The following is a 24,212-nucleotide window of genomic DNA, read 5'->3' on the forward strand; positions in this document are numbered from 1 at the left end:
TAACATAACCATAACCAGCCGTAGAGTATACGGACATTGGTCAAATCGGCGATTTAACAACTGAAAATGGTTCGGTTATCATTAAAGTTAAATGGTGCAACTCACAGTAATGTACCAATTTTAACAAAACACATTTTACCGCTTTCCGCATATAACTTTTTAAAGTTATTGATAACATTATATTAAGTCTTCAACCCAGTTTTAAAAATAAAAAGCGGACTTGTTATTACCATCTACGTAAAAGGAAGGTGTCGACTGGTGTAATGAAAGTTCAATAAGTATCTTAATTTCGAAAACACTTATACTTTTAATTAATTATCCCTATCTATTATTAACAGCAACCAATTTAGAATTGCTAATATTAAACAATAGATCTAGTTCAAGTAGCTCTCCAGTGACCTAAATGTAAACTAATATTCAAAGGTAATCCCCCTTTAAATATTAATTGCTATTGACATCAGTTTACAGCTCATTATTGTCTGTTATCTATTTCATTAATTGTACGCAAATCGGCCATTTTCCTATGAATCTAGTGCGAGTAAAGTGGCGCTTATATTAAGAGGCAGATAATGATGAATTAGGTGTTATTATTGTTTTCTTAGAAAGGAGGTGTGTCGCAATTTGTGATGTTATTACGTTGTTAATCACTGTAATAAGTCCGCATACTCATCAATTAATGAGATGGTTTTCCTTAAACAAAAATGGTGTATCTTAAATGCCTACTATTTTTAGCCAAACTTATAAAAAAACTCACTTACATATCTACCTACTAAACGGAGTTCCTTTTCAGTTCAATAAAAATCTAAGGATTTGACTCAAGAGACTATTTATTTAATTAATATAATGAGCCCTGTAAACTCGTTGACTGTTACTCTATTAAGATTGTGGTATTTAGAGCACAAGCCTGATTGAAACCAGTTAATATTTTAGGCTACTTGACCCGACAGCATAAACAATAACAAGTACAAGACGATTGGCTACATCAAAGACAAAAAAAAAACCATATGTATAGAGAACTTCCCCTTCTTGGGAAGTCGGTTGAATATGACAACGTACGTAAGTACACCTTTAAAGTGTGATCTATTTAAACTACTCAAAATTCTGTGTATATCACTACATAAAATAATAATTATCGTGTCAGTATTATTATTGCACTCGCGTACCTACGTACCTATTTGCGACCACCATGGTCCGTTTTATTGCTACATTTCAACAGATGATGGGACTTAGAATTTTAAAGAGTGGAATATAACGTTGTTATCAAGGTACTTGGAAAATCATAGATTAGGCAACAAAAGATTTTATCGCCCAGTAAGGAGACCCTTTGTAAGTACTACCATTGCTACTTAATTATATGTAAAAATACATCAATTATTATAACTTGTACTTTATTACGGAGTATTTATTATACAAGCTGTTGATTTGCATCCGTGCCATATTCAAGAAGGTAATTATGCTAATGATTGTCGACCCAAATCAACAAAAAAATTGGTATTATAAGTAATTTTTTTTTCTTTAATTTTTTTTCGAAATTCCGTAAATGTCATCTAGCCTTATTTAAACTTAGCGCGTATTTTACTGGCGTTAAAACCGTGCTGCGCCCTCACACAAACGCAAACAGAAAGCATACGCAACGATCAGTCATAAATTTCATTCATAAAATTGGATTACTTCTGAAATACTACGACATTACAATGACAACAAAAGCAGTGCATATTAGTTATTTCCCATCTACTGTAATTCCAATCGATTATTTACGTATTTTATGTCCTCCTCCTGAACTATGGCACAAATGCAAATCAACACCTTGTATATATTAACACCGTTCAACCACAAATAGCTGAATATCTATAATTCCAAAACCATTTACCCCACCGCTCATCTGCCACTATTAATTTAAAATGAGAAGCGACAATTACAGAAAATATATTATAGTGAGGGGAACCCAAATCGAGAACTAATCGATTTACCTACATCATCGATTGCATTCATCACTCCCCTAGCGCCAGTGAAATGACCAGCGATGTCACCCGCGTATAATATAAATAGGAAACGTATAATTCTCGACCAAATTGGTCTATTTCCGCACAAAATAGACGACTCAATTCGTCACGGAATGGACAATAGTCTAACTCGATGATTATTCCAAGTTAAGCTCTACGTGTTATAATATATGGTCTATTTTTAAATGACAGGACTTCACAGGACTGTGAAAAGGACACATATCAGAACTGAATAAAGTCTCAACGTGATAATATTTTTTCTATTTATCTATCTAGAAGAATAATAAAAACATATAACCTTTAAAGTTTTATTAAGATAAATAATATCAACATATTTTATACCTAAAACTAAACCTATATTCACATAGAAATACAAAATTTAAATACTATATATATCCTCCGAGCCTTTTTCCCAAACTATGTTGGGGTCGGCTTCCAGTCTAACCGGATTCAGCTGAGTACCAGTGCTTTACAAGAAGCGACTGCCTATCTGACCTCCTCAACCCAGTTACCCGGGCAACCCGATACCCCTTGGTTAGACTGGTGTCAGACTTACTGGCTTCTGACTACCCGTAACGACTGCCAAGGATGTTTTATGACAGCCGGGACCCACAGTTTAACGTGCCATCCGAAACACAGTCATTGGTGTCTAAGATATACTTAGAAAGTACATACAAACTTAGAAAAGTTGCATTGGTAGGTACTGACCTGGAATCGAACCCGCGCCCCCATACTCGAGAGGTTGGTTCTTTGCCCACTAGGCCACCACGACTTCTAAAATAAAATTTAAATGCTATACATACAAAAATATACAAAAATAAAAACATGTAAAAAGAACAATACCTTTTAAATTACCTATATACAATACATACGAGTACAGAATAAATAAATCTTTCAATAGTTCATAAATCCTTTATTAGTATCTTATATTTTAGAAAATAATTACTACATTATTTACAATTGTAAAGAAAGGGATTCGCCCCACTAATGATATCACCTTTGCTTGACAAATTGAAGAAGCACAATGGAATAATAATTTCTAATATAATGACAGCATCTGCTCACAGTATTTGTAAAGAAATATTTTTGTCACGTGTCCTGTCAAATAAAAGCAGTATATTGAATAAATCTTATTATAACCACCACAATAGGTGTCAAATGGGCAATAATTCTTTGGCATTGTGGTCAATCGAATGCTATCCTTTACGGGACTACGGGATTTTCCAAATCATTAAATTTTATTTTCGGAAGCATTTGGGACAAACTGACAATGAACAGTATAAAGGTATTATTACTGTCACAATATTGAGCGTAAGTACAGTTTATTTAGATACATCCTCTTGATATAATCCCCTTTTATATAAAAAGTAATCCAGACACATTACATAAAGTTTTTGCCGTCTAATCCTTAAATGTCAAATGTCTGCCAAATTATATTCGGTAAAATATAACAACGAAAAAGAAAAAATAACTTGTCCGTGTAAATAAAATAATAAAAGCACAATTCGAAGTGACGGCATAATAACGTAAATATCAAAAAACAATATAAGTACGCAATGTCGTAAGCTTGAAATCTTCATGTTTTTATTCTCTAATCCGAGAGAAGAACAATAATACTAAGAGCTTTTTAATCGAGTGTATACAATTCAGGCAGGTTTTTTTTGTATTGTCATCATTACGCCTAAAATTACATTTACAATTATTAATTACTGCGCCCTAACAGGGTAATGTGTAACTAGCATAAGATGCATCTGTATACATTTTGCAATAAATAAATTAATTAACCGAATAGCTACATTTAATTACAAAAATCAACAAGTAAAAAGTTAGACTGTGTTATTGTGCCACAAATTCCATGTAACTCAACATTATTTTCAAAATCCACGTAATGAATCAACAATACAAATTATCCACGATTACTGCGTTACCACGCAGAAAAGAACTAGTCATCTCACTATCGTTAGCGAGCGAAAAAAAATGTAATCATCGCAAAATCAGGTAAGGCAAAACATTTTTTGTAAGTCTACTCAAAATAGAAGTGAGTTATTTCTCTCATTAAAAAGAACAATTCGGCTAAAGTGTTCGCAAAAACTGTCACCAGTCTGACACATCACCGTTCCTCGCCAGGTGTTTCTTACAACAATTTAACAGACACATTAATTAACAGTTTTATTAAAGCTCGTCTAAGTTGTTCATTGTCGCATTATGATGTATAGCGTGGTTTGTGCGCAAAAACTCTATGGTCTAATAGTCGTCGTGTGATCAATTCGCCAGACAGCGTGACGCGGCCGTTGCTAACTAATCTAGGTGACTTGAAGTTACGAAGAATAGACGAAGAGTTGAAGGTTGATACTGTTGTTCAGTCTTTTGTTTATTTATTTTAATGTTAGTAGTTGCCTTGTTGTGGTAACTGAAAACAGAGAAAAATGAAATAGTCATTAGTAATACGTCAAACTTTTACATAATTCTTTAGTTAGACGTAAATAACAGACATAATTAAGGACTATACAAGGTGTTGATTTGCATTTGTGCCATACGTCAGGAGGAGGACATAAAACACGTAAATAATCGATTGGAATTGCGCTAGGCCTAGTGGTGGCCTAGTGGGTAAAGGACCAACCTCTCAAGTACGAGGGCGCGGGTTCGATCCCAGGTCAGGCAAGTACCAATGCAACTTTTCTAAGTTTGTATGTACTTTCTAAGTATATCTTAGACACCATTGGCAGTGTTTCGGATGGCACGTTAAACTGTAGGTCCCGGCTGTCATTGAACATCCTTGGCAGTCGTTACGGGTAGTCAGAAGCCAGTAAGTCTGACACCAGTCTAACCAAGGGGTATCGGGTTGCCCGGGTAACTGGGTTGAGGAGGTCAGATAGGCAGTCGCTTCTTGTAAAGCACTGGTACTCAGCTGAATCCGGTTAGACTGGCAGCCGACCCCAACATGATTGGGAAAAAGGCTCGGAGGATGATGATGAATTGCGCTAGACGAGAAATAGCTAATATACACTGCTTTTTTTATCATTGTAATTTCGTAGTATTTCAGAAGTAATCCAATTTTATGAATGAAATTTATGAATAATCGTTGCGTATGCTTTGTGTTTGCGTTTGTGTGAGGGCGCAGAACGGTTTTAAGGCCAGTAACACACGCGCCAAGTTTAAATACGGCTAGATGACATTGACGGAATTACGAAAAAAAAAAAAAATTACGTACCAATTTTTTGGTTGATTTGGGTCGAGAATCATTAGCATAATTACGTCCTTGACTATGGCACGTATGCAAATCAACAGCTTGTATATAATACGAGGACCTAATTGCACCATTTAACTATAACAATAACATAACCATAACCAGCCGTAGAGTATACGGACATTGGTCAAATCGGCGATTTAACAACTGAAAATGGTTCGGTTATCATTAAAGTTAAATGGTGCAACTCACAGTAATGTACCAATTTTAACAAAACACATTTTACCGCTTTCCGCATATAACTTTTTAAAGTTATTGATAACATTATATTAAGTCTTCAACCCAGTTTTAAAAATAAAAAGCGGACTTGTTATTACCATCTACGTAAAAGGAAGGTGTCGACTGGTGTAATGAAAGTTCAATAAGTATCTTAATTTCGAACACGTTTATTTTGGAAACCAATATACTGAGCAGAAGTAAGGATCAACAACATTTTTTGGTAAAATGAGAGTTAGTCCATCTGGTCTGACTTCTTTGTAGATAAATTGAGCCCTAACAGAGAACTTTTATTCTGCTTTTTGCCAAACTATGAACAACATGCTAAACATGTAACTATATTTCCTTAGAAATAACCACTAAGTAGCGCTTTAACTAAATCTATGCACTATACACAATGGAAATCGGAATCAGATTAATTGCAGCATTAAATCCTTGAATCTCTAACCTCAAACGTTTCCTTATAGAACATACGATTTGAAATGTAAATCAGCTCCGAAGTAATTACATTGTAGCTCCTAGACGATACATCTGGGCGACTCAAGGTCTGGGAATTGAGGAAACACGACCACGAAAAAAAAATCTAGCGTACGATTAGCGTATTATTTCTATATCCATCATGGAGAAAAAAAAAAACAGATATATAAATATTGATAAAAAAACGACAGACAAAAACTAATGACTGATCAAAGTAGAGCAACTTCCTTGTCAACGTACAGTTATTTAGTTAGATTTATTGCTTGTTTGTTCAATGTAAAAACTACGTTCGTATAATCAGGACCCGTGTCCGTATAATTATCGTGTTGGTATTATAAACACGGTCAGTTGGTGTCGTGCCGTTAAGTAACCTGGATATGTAATCGGTCAAGTCTAAAAATGTAGTGTAATATTTTTTGTGGATTTGAATGTATTAAATATTTCGTGGCTATAGAAGGTTAAGGAACCTTTACCTGATCAAAAACCGAATGTAGAACTTAAAACTATATAATTATGTCAATATACTCTCATATAACTGACAAATGAGGCAACTATTGATAGATAAATAATTCATCCTTTCTATTTCTTAATTTTTTTCTTACCGAAATTGCTTAAAACGACCCTTAGTATATGTCCTACACAAATATTTCCGTCAGTAATATAAAACAAATTCTAATGACCAGATACATAATGTTGTCAAACATTAAATACGAGATAAATTGACTCGGTCATTGGCTAATAACTTTAACATCAGCATGATATAACTAACGACATGGTTCTGTTCGCAGTCCAATCTCATAAAGTATTATAATTTCCTCTTCAAAAGACAAATTTTCACAAATTACTACAGCTTAAACAATAAATAACTACAAAGTATGTCTGTATCTTCATAGTTAAACGTAAATCACAATATCTTATCGTTTTTAGTCATAAATATTGCACCGTAATAAACGACTGCTATGCAAATTTCTTTATGGTACTTTAAAAAATGTATTTTATTGAAAACACGAGGTACTTCGTAGTTAATTTTCTATTCCATGGCTCATATTGAACACTTACATGCTGTTAATTTCGATCATATTCGATTATATCCAGTTATTCTCATTCACGAACAATACGATTTGAATTGCATATTACACTGATTCACAAAAGCTTTTTATAGCAATGCATTTAACCTATAATTCAAACACAAAGAAAAAATATGCGTAAAACATTCTAAAGTAATTGAAATTATATTCACTGACCCACCTACGGACCCGAATATTGTAGAGAAACTTATAATATAAATTTCCTCAAATGTCAAAAACCAAAGACCAATGGCTGATATGAAAATCAATAAAGATTATAATGACGATATTATTATACGTTATAAACAAACATTTGCACATGAATTGTATCTTTCTCACATAAATCAATAGAGCTTTCTTTATCTGTGTGTTGAAAATTGACAACTCATTTTATGAAAAGTTTGGTGAATATATTTTTATTGGGCTATTCATAGTTATCTGCTGTGATTTACGAATAAATGTGGTGATTCATCAATCGATCAGTGAACTGAATGGTGACAGGGTTATAAAATAAACTGTTAGATCTAAACCATTTTAGGTTGGAAGAATTTTAATTTAACCTTCGTAAAAAGTAAGAACAATTTTACTAATAAAAAATGCTGAATAGATTAGTTTAGAATAATATAATAAAAAAAAAAAACATGGAGTAAACAAAAACTGGACGAACCATGCTACATCACAAGAGAACACTACTAAATTATTCAAACAAGCCTCAACTAGTCTCCGTAATAGCCATACAATTCATTAGCTCCCCCAAGTGAAGAATTAAAATTGATTGATAGGTGACATAAAAATTTAACGTCTCGACTTAACTGGGTATCAATCAGGCGTTTCGTCGGCTGTCTCATTGACCAGATATGACTTATATATACTTCGGAGCCTTTTATGTTATAGACACCTTTACTTACTCGACTTAACGATGACATTTTATTTAGGGCTTATCTAGTCGAGTGGCCTAATCTATGGACATTTTTCGACAGTAAACTAAAATAGTTAGATAAAAATGTTGGTGTAATTGAAGGGAGATTGATTTAAGAAATCGTTATTTACAGTCTTAAATTATGTCTCGACTTTTAATTTCATAGATATCTCGGATAATGTATTGATTTACTGTACCCATTACCGTTATACTTCCATACAACAGAGTTACTATATAATTTAGACTTTTAGGAACAGTATTTTGATGACGGCGATACAACTACATATTAAGACAAACAGTGTCACAAATTGACGAACTTTTGTTTAGACTCTCGTAACGTGCACCTTAAACTTACTATAGCATACTAGCCATAAAAGGAGACGAGCTGTAAACACCAGCATCATAATTCAAGCAAAAATATTCTGTAACATCAGCAGAAAAATACATCTACCCAATGCTTCGTGGTTTCCTAAAAATAATCTTTTATTGCAACTGTAAGGTAGTGCAGAAGTTTTGTCAGGTGCCGATAAATAAGAACTTTACCCACTTACATTGTAAGACGTAGCTGTAAATAGTTGGCTTGTTTTTCTAAAATAAACCTCGAGTCAGTCTAAATGTTTACAGTTTTATACGCTTCGATATCTCAATTTAGAAATTTGAAGCTGCTTAGATGGTAAACGGTTTAAGTTTTGAAAGATGTGGGCGTACTTACGTTACACGTACGTACGGTACGTTATAAACCTATATAAATAAAAATGAATTGTTGTTTGTTAGTCTGATTAAAACTCGAGAACGGCTGGGTCGATTGAGCTGATTTTGGTTTTAAAACGTTTGTAGAGTTCCAGGGAAGGTTTGAACGGTACGAAGTCCGCGGGATCAGCTAGTATGAAATAAGTATAACACAAGATTTCATATGTTATTATCTTATATATTTTTTCAAATTATTGCTGAGCTTCGAACTCCACATTCCAGAAATATCCCATAAAAATCGTTAATCATAATCAACCGCAGTCGTAAAAACGGTAGTGACGTCACAATCTCGGAGTCAGCATTTAGCAGGTGCGCGCTCCCAAACAAATCATGTTATGGCGCGTATGATTCGATTTTCGAAATATTCAACGTTCGTATTTTTATCTTTATACGTCGCCAGTGTCAAATTTCCTGTTTTTCCAGACAAAGTCTTCCAATTCTAGAACGATGTTCCGCTATTGTTTTTCGCGTATTTTTAAGCTTGTGGCACATTATAGCAGCACTGCAACAGCACGGCTCCACACCAGCATTTAAGTTGTCATTCAATTTAGAGCATTAAATCGTGTATATTATAATATATTTCGTAATGTCAATATGAAAAAGCCAACGGCGAGCAGTCAGCGTGCTTGCCGCTTCCACACAACTCGACTCGCCGCCCGCGTGCTGACCTCATGCGTACAGCGCGCCAACGGCGTGCTAATTGCGCGCCGACTCCGAGCCGGCAGCGAAACAACGTCATTACGTCGTGTTCAATCATAATCGTCTTAAAATAATATTGAGTTTGCTGTGACAACAAGCTTACACCTCGCGGGCGGCGCGCGGCCGGCGCGCCGACGGCGAGCGGCCAGCGCGTGGTTGGCGCGCTGTCCGCTCGCCGTAGTCTTAATTCGAGGCGACGCCGTGCTGCAGCCGTGCTGTTGCGGTGCTGCTATAATGTGCCACAAGCTTTATTCGACTTCTTTTCTGATTTCAATATATACTTTTCAAACGATTCTTGAATCGGTATCTGTACACGTAAAGCCTGATTTCGTTTTCTTTTGTTGGTACTTCATCCGTACCTCTGGACTGATGGTGTTTTTTTTTATTATTTCATTATTTCATAAATGTAAGTTTCAAAGGATTGTAATAATGTACAGTGTGAACAAGCTAGTCTAAAACCCTTTTTTTAATTTAAATCGGTTAGAAATTAATATTCTCGATATTCTACAAATAAATTGAGGAATAATATAATAATTGCAAACAGCAACGTCAGCGTTTTCGTAAATGAACTGAGCCACGACAGAATATACGCGATACAATTCCCGATTCGCGGTCGGCATAAATTGAATTCGTACGCGATGAACCCACAAACCGCGGAATAGTAACAAATGAAGTACCCAAACACGCGCTAGGGATAGCAAAACTCTATATTGCAATGTCTCTCGATAAAGCAACATTATGTAGATCCAAGCCAGTAGTTTATGTATCCATTTCAGAATAATTTCAATAGGGTACTCAAGAAAACTATGCATTCAAGTTCTGATTTAAAAATTAAGTATATGGCTGGTAGTAATAGCGGTGGGTGTGCATAGGTTTTCTGGAAGACGTAGCTAGAGGACACAGCTTTAGTGATTACTCCAGTTTTTATTTAATCTGTGCTCCCAGGCAGTCGGGTCATTTGCTAACTGGGTCTTTTATACAATTCTACAGCTCCACTTCAATGTATTTTCGAATGCCTCTTGTGCTTAAATGAACATTTCTAGAGAATCTTTTTATTAAATCTTAGCTCGAAACATTTAATTTATACTCATTTAATTTACGTGAAGCTACCCTAAGCTTACCAATTTTCTTGTTTAAAGAAAGATGGTATCTATTTACGAATCATTTGACATTGCATTATTATACTTTTAGAAGTGTATTTTTATGTGATCTCTGTTATGGCTACGTAACCCATAGTCAAAACTGAAAAAATAATTAAGTCTTAATTATTATTCAGACTAATTCTTACCAAGCAGTAAAATATATTACAACCGAAATATGACGTCAAGCAAGTCATCTACCCACAATATGAGCACGCAGAAGAAAATTATGAATGAGCATGTCCAAGGGATGCTCACGTCATAATCTTGGCATATTGCCATCTCGTCAATATGTGGGCAGAAGAATACAGGCAAATGGCAAAGGTCAAGAAATTAAATGCGATGACCTTTCCAATGGGAAAAATGGAAACCATTTGCAGTTAAAGCTATAGGAATTCTTGCAGCATATTAATTTAGATTGTATGTACGTTTTCATGACAGGATATGATGACCTTAAAATCTTTCAGAACAGAAAATATGTACCCGTAATTTATTGGAAGATATTTCAAATACGCATCTAGAAAAGACTCAGATATTATGATCTTAAATACCAATTACAGCCTCCTATGTCCTTTTTAAATACCAGCCTCCAGGAACGTATTTTTGATTTACTTTAATCTAGACGAAAAACAGAATATCATGTTCCCACCTATTATAAAACTAAATTGCCTGTAAATAAAAATAAAACATGATAAATGTCGGATGAATATCATAAAATAACCGAGTGCTACGAGATTTCGTAGCAACTTACTACGGCAGACTATATTTAGATGAGACCAGACAAACAACGGTGTTCGTGAAAGTAGCGTTGTTTGTGTTGGAAAATCGTGTTTTTTTTATTTATTATTATTGGCCTCAAAATAATGTTAATTTAGCCCAATACATTTAAAAAAAATTCACTGCTGAACAAGGTATTAGCAATAGTTCGTCACTTTAAAACGTTTCTTTTCAGCATCATAAAAAAACTAAAACAAGTGAATGAAAATTAAAATATTGGGATTTTTTTAATTAACGTTATTAAGATCCTTACTGCCTTTAAGAATATTCTCGTACTTATATCATCTCCACTTTTTTTAATTCTTGATAGCCAGAATTTCTTTAGCATCATGTCCCTTATGACCTATTTCGTCGTAGTTCTATTCAATCAATCATCCCAATCAAAGCGAAAAGCAAGATAAGCGTCTGTACGCAAAACAGGGCTTACATTCACAGTACACTGGCCGACAGCCAAATGTAGGGGCGGCACGTCTGACCAAGAACTACTTACGTCTTCCCAATATTCTATCTATCCATTCTTTTCCATACTAGAGATATGAATGCATGCTACAATTAATGTGCTGAGGATGAATGTGGAAGGATGAGGCAGAGGCAGCCCGAGGAAAAGATGGATTGATTGCCTGAAAAAGGACATGAATAAGAAGGGAGTGGATGTTAGTATGATGTCTGATAGAGAGAACTGGAAGAAGAGCACATATTGCGCCGATGACTTGGGAACAGGGCAGGAAGCAGAAGACTAGAGATATGAATCTAACTGAATTGTATGAGGCTAATATCAAAATTCTATCTCTGGTAACCAAACCCCCGGATAGATAAGATATTGGAAACGTCTTAAAGGTTAAAGGTGACAAAAATAATATAAGGAAAGGAACTAGATTTGGTAAAAGTAGATGTTTTAACCATGGTATCGGCGTGGGTGGACTCGATGGCTCGTTGCGTATTTTGGCAGTTTGCTGAAATATAATGACGATGTTTTTTAGGTTTTAGATGGTAAAGAATTGTTGGGCGTATTGTTGATCTGTCGATTTTAGTTTAGTAAAGGTACAGTTGGTTACAAAAATTATAAACGTTCAGTAAATTCCAGAAGATATTAGGAATAGAAATCGGTTAACGAAACGAAATTACTTCTAAAACTACGTAATAAATGATTTAATTTATTTAAATTTCAGTACACATTGAACCTACTCTACTTTTCCTTAAAATTCTATTTACAATATTGCCATGAGACATACCTACCTAATGTTGAAATCAGAAGGCTAGCAAACATACGCTTGCTCATTCAATTACTCATGGCAACCAATACAAAGTTAGCTTAACACTTACTTAGCTCAGTAAATAACTAACGGAAACCTCTAATCACATAGTATATTAGACCATAAATCTACTACAAGCAACGTGTTTACCAACTGTGTACAAGAAACGCGCGAAAACAGACAGACAGTAAAATGTTTATAGTACTATAAAACATGAAGGAGATGATTTCATTAATATCGTTTGTACTACCGCGGACTTTTCCGCCTGAACACTAATGAGTTTTTGCGTTTAAAATACTATGATATGTTATTCAAAGAAAACCCCTTAGTTATATTTAATTATTAACAAATAGAATAGATTTAACGTTTTATGTTGTTTAATTAAGCTTATAAGGGAATGCAAGGGAAAGAATGCGTTTTTATAGAATAAGCATAAAGGAACCTACACTGGTACTCAGCTACATCCGGTTAGACTGGAAGCCAACCTCAACATAGTTGAGAAAAAGGCTCGGAGGATGATGAAACATAAAGGCACCTAGTGGTCGGACGGGAATGTCCTCGATAGTACGTTGTTTACCTAATAGGTATGTGGTGTGTTTTGTTATAATCATAATGAGTACTGTGGGAAATAGTTGAATAAACAAAAAATGGTTCTGAAAGGTGTCTACATGACTTTTGAGCTAAAATAAAATAGATACGAAAAACTTTGAAATAAAAATGGTAAAGACGCGTCAGTTCAGACGTGAATTCAGTTTTACAGTTTTGTGGGAAATGTAATACAGCATAGACTTGTTTCTACGTAATCTTAGTTTTTGTTGGTGCCCCATATCAGACAATACTACAGCCTTAATTTATATGTTTTGCAATTGCTTCCCATAATATGATTTCATAGCCCCGTAAATATAAAAAATAATTTCATTGCTCAGCGCGAAAAATAAAATAATAACAACATTGAACTTGATCTGAATATCACGTAAACAGCAAATTTAATTTGACTGTACCTAATCGTACCCCCCACCCCTCCTAGCTTACGTTAGTCTGGTGTATGACGTCACAAGGCCGCTTGGCGCCACAGCCAATGACTAAGCCGTATTAATATACTACCGACGTGTTTGCCCAAGCGTCGCCTACGCGCTGAAAACTGCGTGGGAGTCGCTGTAACTTGTCTACATGGTGTTCTATTTCCCAAGATTTTTAGGTGAACTATTATGGAAGTGGAAATAATTGATGTGCTTTTGTTTTTTGATGTCATATGTTAAAATATTCCGGGTCGATGTTCGTCTAAATATTTGATACAGATTTTATTAATATCTGAAAAATAAGCTATGTAAGAAATAAGCGTGATATTTAGGATATCTTCCAGTAAAAACATAAGGACAGCTTCATAAGCTATGTTAGTTTGAAAACTGGCTACGCAAAAACAAACTTCAAAATTACTAGACATCTTGCACAAACACTGTAAGTAAACAGTTCAAAAATCCTTTAAATAAACTCAAAGTGTCTGAATTCATTCTGCTCAATTCTAAGAAGTTTCTTAGAACCGTTTCTCTTTAAACACACTGTGTATATGGAAAATACGGTGGCGTCGACTCGGCTCGCGTCCCGACACACTTTCCATTGACTGGGATGAAACTCCCCTTTCCCCCATCCCCCCTGACTATTTCGAGGAAGAAATTTATACTAATGACTTGTGTATTAAGTAACAATGGATGGCTATTTACTATTTTGGGAGAATCTGCGCGTTGGTATTCATTCATGGAAGGGAAACTAGGTTATGGGTCCCGAAATAGATTTTGTTTTGGTCTTCCTATAGTTCATGAAGGGTATGTGGTAAATATTTTCAATTGAATTTATACATGTAGAACGACGTTATTAAAACTCTGTCAACACTCATACTCTGAATGTTCTATGTCTATGAGTTAGGAGACTTATATTTTGCAGTATAAACTAGTACTACTAAGATACATCGTGTTATATATTTTTTGCTGTGTAATCTGGATCACTTAACCAGCAAAAAGACGTTTTCAGATGCGGGTTAATAAACATATCAACATAAGCCATGACCATAAAATATTAATTAATTATTATGAACTAAGTCACGCGCTTGTAGCTAGTAATAGTTTAGTTTTTACCAGTTAGGTATACTCGATTGCTAAACTGGTATCAAAACTGTCAGATTAAACCACTTCTTCCATAGACAGAATTTGAAAGGAACGATTTGCTTCCTTGGTCTAGAGTAGACAAAGTCTTTTCTTCTATAAAATCACTGGATCGCTGCTTGCAGCAGTGGTACTGTCAATTTCGCCTTATCATAAAGTAAGGTGAGTACTAAGAACGTTCTATGTAATTTAAAAAAAATCATTCACATTTACAATGAAATGAGTTCTTTAAAATGCCAACCAGTGCCTGAATTTGTGTTATCTTGATAACCTCTGTTTTCCAAAATGAATAAGTAAGAATCCTTAAAAAAATCCTTCTCTTACTATTTTACAAACCATACGCAAAAAGTATCCACAGCTATTTGTCAACATAACTATTCCCTTTTATCTTTTTATTAGCCCAAAGGCACACAATTAATTCCCCGTCGTTAAAATAAATAAATACAACATCCATACTTCGGCCTACCGCCTCGGTTGAGCAATAGTCGTAAAAACAATGATACTACTGTATTATTGCGATGTCTATCATAAACAACGTTTATTAGCTTCTTTAGTGTAAGCAGAATAACAATATGATATTAACTATTCAAAAATATGCAACAGATTTCTATGTTCCATAGACAAAATTATTCAGGCAAATTATTGGGCGCAGGCCTACTCTTTCTTAGTGAGAGGATGCCTGTGCATAGCAGTGTGGGCCTGTAAAAAGGCTGGTGATTGTATCACATTATTTATTAATTCAAATATAAAATATTTACCTCTAGTTTTTAAAGAAATTATGAAGCATAAAGCTGATTCGAACAGAGATTTCAGTAAGTGGAGGTTTTATAGTTTTAACTTTAATTATTCTATGTCTGAAATAAAATTATGCCCTATTAAATGAACCCCACCTCTTCACAGCTTTCTAAATGCGTTTCAAGTTATTACTTTGGCACTAATTATAAACGCACCTAATCCGTTACAAACCGTCTATTAAACAAAATCTGTGTGTGAATTCACTTAAACTTTCAATTTCACACGTTTTAATTAATATTTTGGAAACGCATTAAATTAACTGTTACCGACAAAGACTTAACATAAGATTAGTTAAATTAAATTAATACTTTTCTGAATAATATGAATATAACTGTGATTGGTTCATGCGGTGGTTGTTTAGATCAAAAGGGCCGCGTATTATTTAGTTAACATGAACTAAACGCTAAAACTGATTTGTTAGTCACGGCCGGTCGCGTCGCAAGAGTACCTATGAATAAAATATTGATGAGCCAATAAAATGTTTACGATATTCCTATTCAAAATTAAATGTTCGAAACGGGATTAGAACAGTGATAAGCTTTTTATGAAACTCTGTGGCGACAAGTCGATCAATAATCTGTTTCATCAAAATTTCTAATGAATACATTGGTTTCAATCATTATACCAGTTCTCAGAGGTTTCACTCACATCATGGGAAATAGGTAATCTGCTCACTTAATCAGCTACGAAACAACCAATGAACAGATTTTTAGTTAATTTTTTAAATAATATCTTACATATTTCGATCGACCATTGTTCAAACACTGGCCGAAAAAAACTGACATCCCATCCTAAAATACCATTACACAATATAAAAAAGAATAATAATTCACAAAGCCTGCCACATCTACCGTTATGCATTTCGCACATCACGTTCAAATCCGCAGGGCGCTTTGTTACTTACAAACGTGTCTAACTGTCCACTTGCAAGGGATTAGCGTCAATGACGTCATCACACGAGTATACCCCATAAAGCATAGCACCCATGAATGGGCACCGGATTTAAAAAAAAAACGTCCATTGAGGTTTTGTTTGCGAATTAAAATTTTAAAGGGTGGTCACACCGAGGTGTGTTGTCGGTCTTAGGTGCGAATGTGTTGGTACAAAAGAGTTTTTATTGGGTCCTTGGACTATTTTGTGTCCATTGAGGACATAACTTGGCGGTAGGTATGATAGCTGGATTTAATGGTTACGTGATCTGAATATATTAGGATTTGTAATATATAAGTACATAGTTGATCAATTGCAATCGTCAGGTTATTCAAAAGTATGGCGCTGATGATTCGTTCTTGTCATTTCTATCCATAAGTAACGCAGTTATAGGAAAAAGCTACTTAAACTTAGCTCTAGAGTAGACTGCTACATACAAAAATCTGTTATTTGGTTTGGAAAGCTCTGTCGCTTTTTCACTCCTTATAAATCTGATACGGTAATACTTGAAGCCAGGCTAACCTATTAAAATTTCCCTTCAACTTAATGCTTAACTTCATCATCCTCCATCCTCCGAGCCTTTTCCCAATCATATTGGGGTCGGCTTCCAGTCTAACCGGATTCAGCTGAGTACCAGTGCTTTACAAGAAGCGACTGCCTATCTGACCTCCTCAACCCAGTTACCCGGGCAACCCGATACCCCTTGGTTAGACTGGTGTCAGACTTACTGGCTTCTGACTACCCGTAACGACTGCCAAGGATGTTCAATGACAGCCGGGACCTACAGTTTAACGTGCCATCCGAAACACAGTCCATGGTGTCTAAGATATACTTAGAAAGTACATACAAACTTAGAAAAGTTGCATTGGTACTTGCCTGACCTGGGATCGAACCCGCGCCCTCATACTTGAGAGGTTGGTCCTTTACCCACTAGGCCACCACGACTTTTATGACTTAATGATGATGATTTCACGACTTAATGCTTAACTTATCCTCAAATAATTACAAACGATTAATACTTAATTAATAATTTTAGTTGCGTATTTAGCAACATTATGTACATTAACAGGTAATATTGTAAACTTGAATGCGTATTATAGATATTTAATTTTATTTACTTGTTCTTGACATACAAAGTCCACATGGCAAACATAATTATATTGCAGAATTATTGAATTAATAATCATAGAGAATATAGATAGCTTTTTCAGTGTGTTCATATGGAGCAAGGAACTGATCTTTTACAAATAGCTGTAGTTGTCGTTCTATATAAATTGTTTCTCCAAGATGCCAGTAAAACTTCAGCCCACAGCAACTTTCGATATAATTACGATGCAATTTAACACATAATACAACTGACCACACTTTCACCTTTTAGGGCTCATACAAATTCATATACCACGCGTCTACTAAGTAGGGGCAATTTAAAGTGATAAACAGAAATAATACAATATTGAGCGCTCCCCGGTTCTGTAGAACAAACTGACCGGTTGTTTGACTTAACAATTTTACGTTCCTGGAAGGTGCTCTGAGTGCAGGTAGATTTTTTTTACTACTGGCCACACCGCCAACTCTTTACATACGGCCGGTTGAGTTTCATTATTGTGTATTTTACTGTAGTCTATGCTAAATAGATTTCTGTTCCATTCATGAATGTTTTATTTCGTCACGTCTCGTTGAGCTTTGTGATTTCAACACGACATAAAATACATTATTTTGTTTATTTTACAAAACAAGAGTCAACACAAGCCTATCAGATTTATAAAACCCCGACTTGCAGCACAAAAGCAATATACGAAAATCTAAAGTAATGGCATGCGTCTTCATCCCTGCAATACCTTCAAAAGCAAGGCGAGCTTAATTTGTTTCACGTTGGAGAGTAAAACTCATCTCTTTTATTTTCAATACCAGTTTTCTCACTTTGCGAGAAATCAACTCAACACCTAATACCAACTTAGTTAATTAAATTAATAAGCTCAATTGAATTTAAATCGACACGCTAGTTTAACAAATCAACAGCAAATCAATTCAAATGCTTTCCGCATCATCAAGCCTGAGGCATGTGACAGGCAAAAAACGAAACACGTCAAAATTAAAACATACCAAGTCCGACAAGTGATTGATTAGAATTGACAGTTATTACCCGATTATGGAGTTACGCGTTACCTCTGACATGTCAATATCGTAAACATAATATTTTATTAACTATTAGATTCACTATATAATCCTGTGTAATCTCTTAATAATATACATGTTAATTAAAAAAACTTTGATTAAGTCATTAGTTTTTTTGTCACGAGGATTTTGATTGAATTAAAACCGCAAAGGTCACCTAGTGCGAAACAATATAATTTATTCTTTATAATCCATTTACCTTAGACAGTAAAACTATCATAAACAGGAAAATGAGTGAAAATGTGTAACGGACTACTACTAATTTCGAATATGATTGGATCGCTACTGTTCTAATAAGTTTTAGGACAACTGTCTGTAATTCATTACAAAAGTGGGAAAGGTCGTTGTATCCCTGAGCACTTTACGCAGAGAATTTCGATTGTTCTAAAAAGTACCTGTAAGTGCCTGTACAGTAATAATATAAGTGTAAAATATTTTTGACATCACATAGCTCGTGCTGACACGAAGCGGGAATCGAAAAATTTCTTCACCTTTTATGCAAACGCCAGACATTTTCTGTCGACGGCACGTTTCTTAGATATTAAATCAACATTTCAACACGTCAAAACAGACTGCAGGTAATATTATGTGTGATATAATAGTAACTAGACTTAGCTTAACGAGACAATATGTTTTCTGAGGAATGCAGCTGTCCGAGTTCAGAAAACAACATACCTTCACACATTTTTACTTTGGTACACTAAATATGACACTTTGGGAGGGTGCTTAAAAATATAACTGCTTTCCAGTGGTCCGTATTCATAATATATTCATAAGGACTAATTTGAATTTATAACTGCCAAATGTATTTATATGATTTAAGCTCCACGTTTTAATTTATTCAGGCAAACAGCAAACGCGTCCTCGCAGACTTCCAGTACCAACAAGGTTGCGCTCAAGCAGTTTTATAGCCAAGAAAATGCTTTTAAATATAGAAAACAATGTGACCTCACATTCCTGAAGTTGTATGACTTTAGTGAACATGTTGCTAATCGTGTTTTGTATGCGGCATCACGGACCAACCACTAGCAGCCGTAAAATCACGCTTCGAGACGAATGCTCGCATAATGACGTTGAGAACACTCGACGTCATTGTTAGGTCTTCGAAGTTCCACAGAATTGTTTATTGTAGTACTTAAGTCAATATTGGAATTTGTAGACACGGAATTATTTTGCAATTTACTGTAAGTATTTGTTGTGAGAATAGACAGTACAAGTGTTCACAGCACTTGTTTAAGGATTACCTACACAGCTACAGTAGAAGTTTTTTCCGTATAGCCCATATATGTAGATCGTAAAAACTCTCAACAGGCAGGAAAACTGAAACTGTAAACAAATGTTCGATAATTTCCTTTCAAAATATTTAATGGGGTTTGCAGTGATTCATAACTCAATATGACTACATTATTTCAGGAATGGACAGTTCCTACCCTATCTTGTTTATTAACGTTAGTGACATTACAAGCATCAATATTTTGCATGAATGCTCTTAGATCTAAGATGAATCTATACACAATCAGTGTCCATCATTTGCATATGTTCAGTTTTATTGCACGACCGTAAATAATCGCTTTAGTGCTCGTCGTTTGGCAAAGACGGTGTTTTTACATAGCAACTTCAATAGTGAACATGTTTCGTGATTAACTGTTGGGGAAAATACTTATGTAGTGAACACATAATCTTCGGCCTGTTTTCTTACTACTGCTTTTTTGAACACCATTTATTTATTATTTTGTAGTCCGTGGGAATTGTTTTCTTCTGACTAATGTCAAAATACTTTCATATTAGTTACTAACCTACCTCGTTACATCAGTATTAATTTAAAGTTTTAAAATTAAAACTAGCTCAACAAAAACTAAGCAGTCTTCTAATATTTTCCACCATGATACTGCCAATATAATAGCTGCGTATAAAGTAAATCCTGAAATTTCAGTGCTCATACTTGTAATAACCAGTGGGATCTAGTCTGAGCAGACAAACACGAACTGACGTTAACTGCGTAGTAATTTTGACAGTACACACAAAGTTGATATGGGCAATAAAATTTCACAATACGCTACACTACGACAATTACACGAGGAATAAACAGAAATGTTGCGGGCACTTCTGAAATGCAGGATGCTTTAGAAAAACCCAGTACTTTTAGTGATAGACATATAAGAAATAAAAAATGTTAATAGAATGTTACTTTAAGAGTAGTTCACATTTTGGCAAATCTTTTCTTGTAAATAATTATCAACTTAAAACTTTTCCATACATATGTTTTTTTTTCTGGAAAAACCTGTTTCATAAATTAAATACTCATTGCAACAAAACATTTCTAACAACCAATTTATAAGTAGGTATAAACAAAGCAGTTTCCATTGAATACCTACTAAAATGTCGCAAGAAATTCTTTCGATTAAATGTTGCATACCTTTTTAAGAATTACTACCGGTACAGCTATAAACTTGGGTATGGTAATAAGGTATTTTAAGGATTGTCGTTTCAACGCGAGAACCAGCTAAATACGACCACTGGCTTTACCTACTTATTATCACGTACAAGTCCATAAGTAGGTTCAACTTAATATCTCAATAAATTGAATAGAAAACCACTTGAGTAAGTGCTTATCAGTGTTGCTGTATTAATTTTAAGCTTATGACCAATTAATAAATGTACTTGAGAATAAAACATTTTGATTTAATAGAACCTATTGTATATAAAAATACACACATATTTGACGAGAATAAAAAGTAACAAACTTGCCACAAATCAAAATACAAGTACATATTTATTAAATTGTCACATATTTTTAATTCAGTCTTTTACAAAAACCCCTAATTTTAATAAGTCCCCGCGACATTTACGAGGTTTCACGAAACGTCGTGAACGGCATATGAGTTACTGCGGGAAGGGTGTCTTGGTTAGCAATTTGGGGTTCTGTATGCGGCCTGCATGCATGTGCAATGTGTTTGCAGTTCGAACCCGTGCCAAAATTGCCATCTTTCCGCTAGATGGGCGCGAACTGACGAAATGAGGTGCGGGCAAACGCCACCGTATTTGGAGATTACAGCTAAAATCTCGGATTAGTTTGACGATTGGGACTTTAATTTAAAGGACCAGACTTGCATTTTTTATGAAAGATATATTGTTATTTTTGGTCCTTTTATAACTTAAAATCGAACAACAATTTTAATCAATTATATAGAAGTCTGCTTCTGGGTTCTTCCTTTTTACTTTTCTGGAAATGTCGTTAGCTCGTTTACCCAGTAAAGCAGAAAAGTTTGATTAAGCAACCTTAATGTAAGAGAAAACTTTTAGGGTAGGAGTTAAGTTGGATGTATAGTAATTATAGTTTAGTTGTACTTTAACCAATCGAAGCATTGTATCATCAGCCACATTATAAAGCAGTCTTCGACAATGTCGCAGACCTTATAGGCTTGATAGAGCTTTTAAATAACCAAGTCACAAATCCCAAAACAATTGTTCAAGGACATTCAACCTTAATACTCACGGAATAAATGTTAATTTTGCAGTAAAAGAAAGTTCAAGTGCCACATCAGAAGCTGAGTTACTATGGCTGACATCCAAATGTGATGCAATAACCTTTGATGGCACAACTAGTAACATTTTGCCACATTATTGTGACGCTCGATTTAATACGAATTTTATCAACCACCAAATAGTAAAATGACGGCAGAAAGAATTCTCATCTATTATCAGCACCTTCATGGAGTCAAACTTTGACATTCACAAGAGAATAACCGTGCCTAAAAACTAAAAATAAATATTATGTATTGATTTTTAACTTCAGAAAAACACAACGAATCTATATACCCTTAACTTGGATCAGACCCAGGCTGAATAATTCTTGTTCACCTATATCTAGTTGTTGCCCAGAGATCGTTAAAAGCTCATTAATTAAACTTACAACTACAGTACTAAAACAATAGTACTCAGTACCCCTTTAAAACCTCATTTGGGTGTAGTTAGAACAGAGAACATTTCACAATTTTACACATAAATACAGCTTTAGAACATGTAAAAATACTTAATGTGCTGGCAAAGTACTAACACATATTGTAAAGCGGCCATCACGGTACATAAATAAGTAATTATGGACGTTCATGATTCTGTTACGAACCAAAAATCTATGCAAAAATACTTTCTAATTCGTAAAATGTTCAGAGACTTAAGCTCTGGGTATAAAAGATTTGTAAACACGTAATGTGCAACTAGCACCTGCACCTACTTAAAACATACACACTCATGAAAATCTCACGAAAATTATAATGTCTCATTTGTACTGAATGTTTAGTCTTACTTCCTGTGTATTATGTTTGGGATAGATTTATTTACCTAGCAAACCATTTCTCGGCTTCTCGTATGCCGCGGCAGGTTGTACCTACATATTATATTCGAATGCTTTTCATCTCTGTATAACGTCTCGTGTGGATCAGCGATTTCGTCAATTACCTATCTAGTTCCTACTTAGAAAACCAAATGTGACGTTCCGAAATTAAAGTTTCTAGTCAGTGTTTCACACCAATTAACTGACAACATTACGGACTCTTGCGGTGGATTTCTGCAACCTATCGCAAATTGAATTATGATATTAGCCCCATACATATTATTTCTCTTAATCCCAAAACACGACACAACAGACAGCTAGATTGTAGAAATCCGCATTTAGCCTCTCAGGTTCGTAGACCGTAAGTTACGGCGCCTTCGCTCCCAGTCCCACGGTGGGTGTTTATGCTGAACGATCCGTTTGTGATGTTCCGCCGTCCAATTGGCATTGCGCATCGTAAACCTGCGGTCGACTCAGGCGCATAGCACGTGTGCGCGGCCATAGAGGCAGAGGTAGTGGTAGGTGTGAGTGAATGTTAAACGCGCTGCTTGAGATAGGTGAAATGTTTAGGTCTAGGAATTATTTTATGTATTCTAATAGAAGCTATGATTTCAGACTTTATAGTCCAGGTTTCCTCGAGATGTTTTCCTTCACTTTTTTTATCTACCATTTTAAAAAGTACACACAAACTTAGATCCCACCAAAAACATTAAATGTAAAAAAAGCCAATCCTCTACGCAATTCCTCCACCGTAAAAAGTTTTGAGATCGCATAGAAGCCAAGTCCTGTTCTACTTTATTTGTAATAATAAATCAATATTTTGTGACTATATCAATAGTTTCGTTCACTTTACAATAATATTGACTTGGCCATGACCACAATAAACTACAAATATAATACAGCATATCTTGGAGAGGTGAAAGTCAAACATGAAGTTTAATATCACAGAATTAAATACTTTTAGTTTATTCAATTGTTACTAAATTACCGACAGTCAGTATCATCCAACATCAATGAAAGTCAGTATCATCCAAAATCATACACTCAACTAACACAGAACTGACAACCACACAAAGGACCCCTACTAACACCAACTCACAACCAGCGCAGCCACAGAAATCACCCACCAGTCAACAGTCAGCTCCAAGTACCATGCCCATCGTACAGCTTCTGGCATTCGGAGGAGACGGAGTGCCAGGCATAAGACTGCGAGGAGTCGCCTTGTTTATGAACAGGGAAGTGGAAAAACTAGGCATAAGCTTCTGCATAGGCT

The sequence above is a fragment of the Helicoverpa zea genome, chromosome 10 (assembly GCF_022581195.2).
Source record: "Helicoverpa zea isolate HzStark_Cry1AcR chromosome 10, ilHelZeax1.1, whole genome shotgun sequence".
NCBI classification, from domain to species: domain Eukaryota; kingdom Metazoa; phylum Arthropoda; class Insecta; order Lepidoptera; family Noctuidae; genus Helicoverpa; species Helicoverpa zea.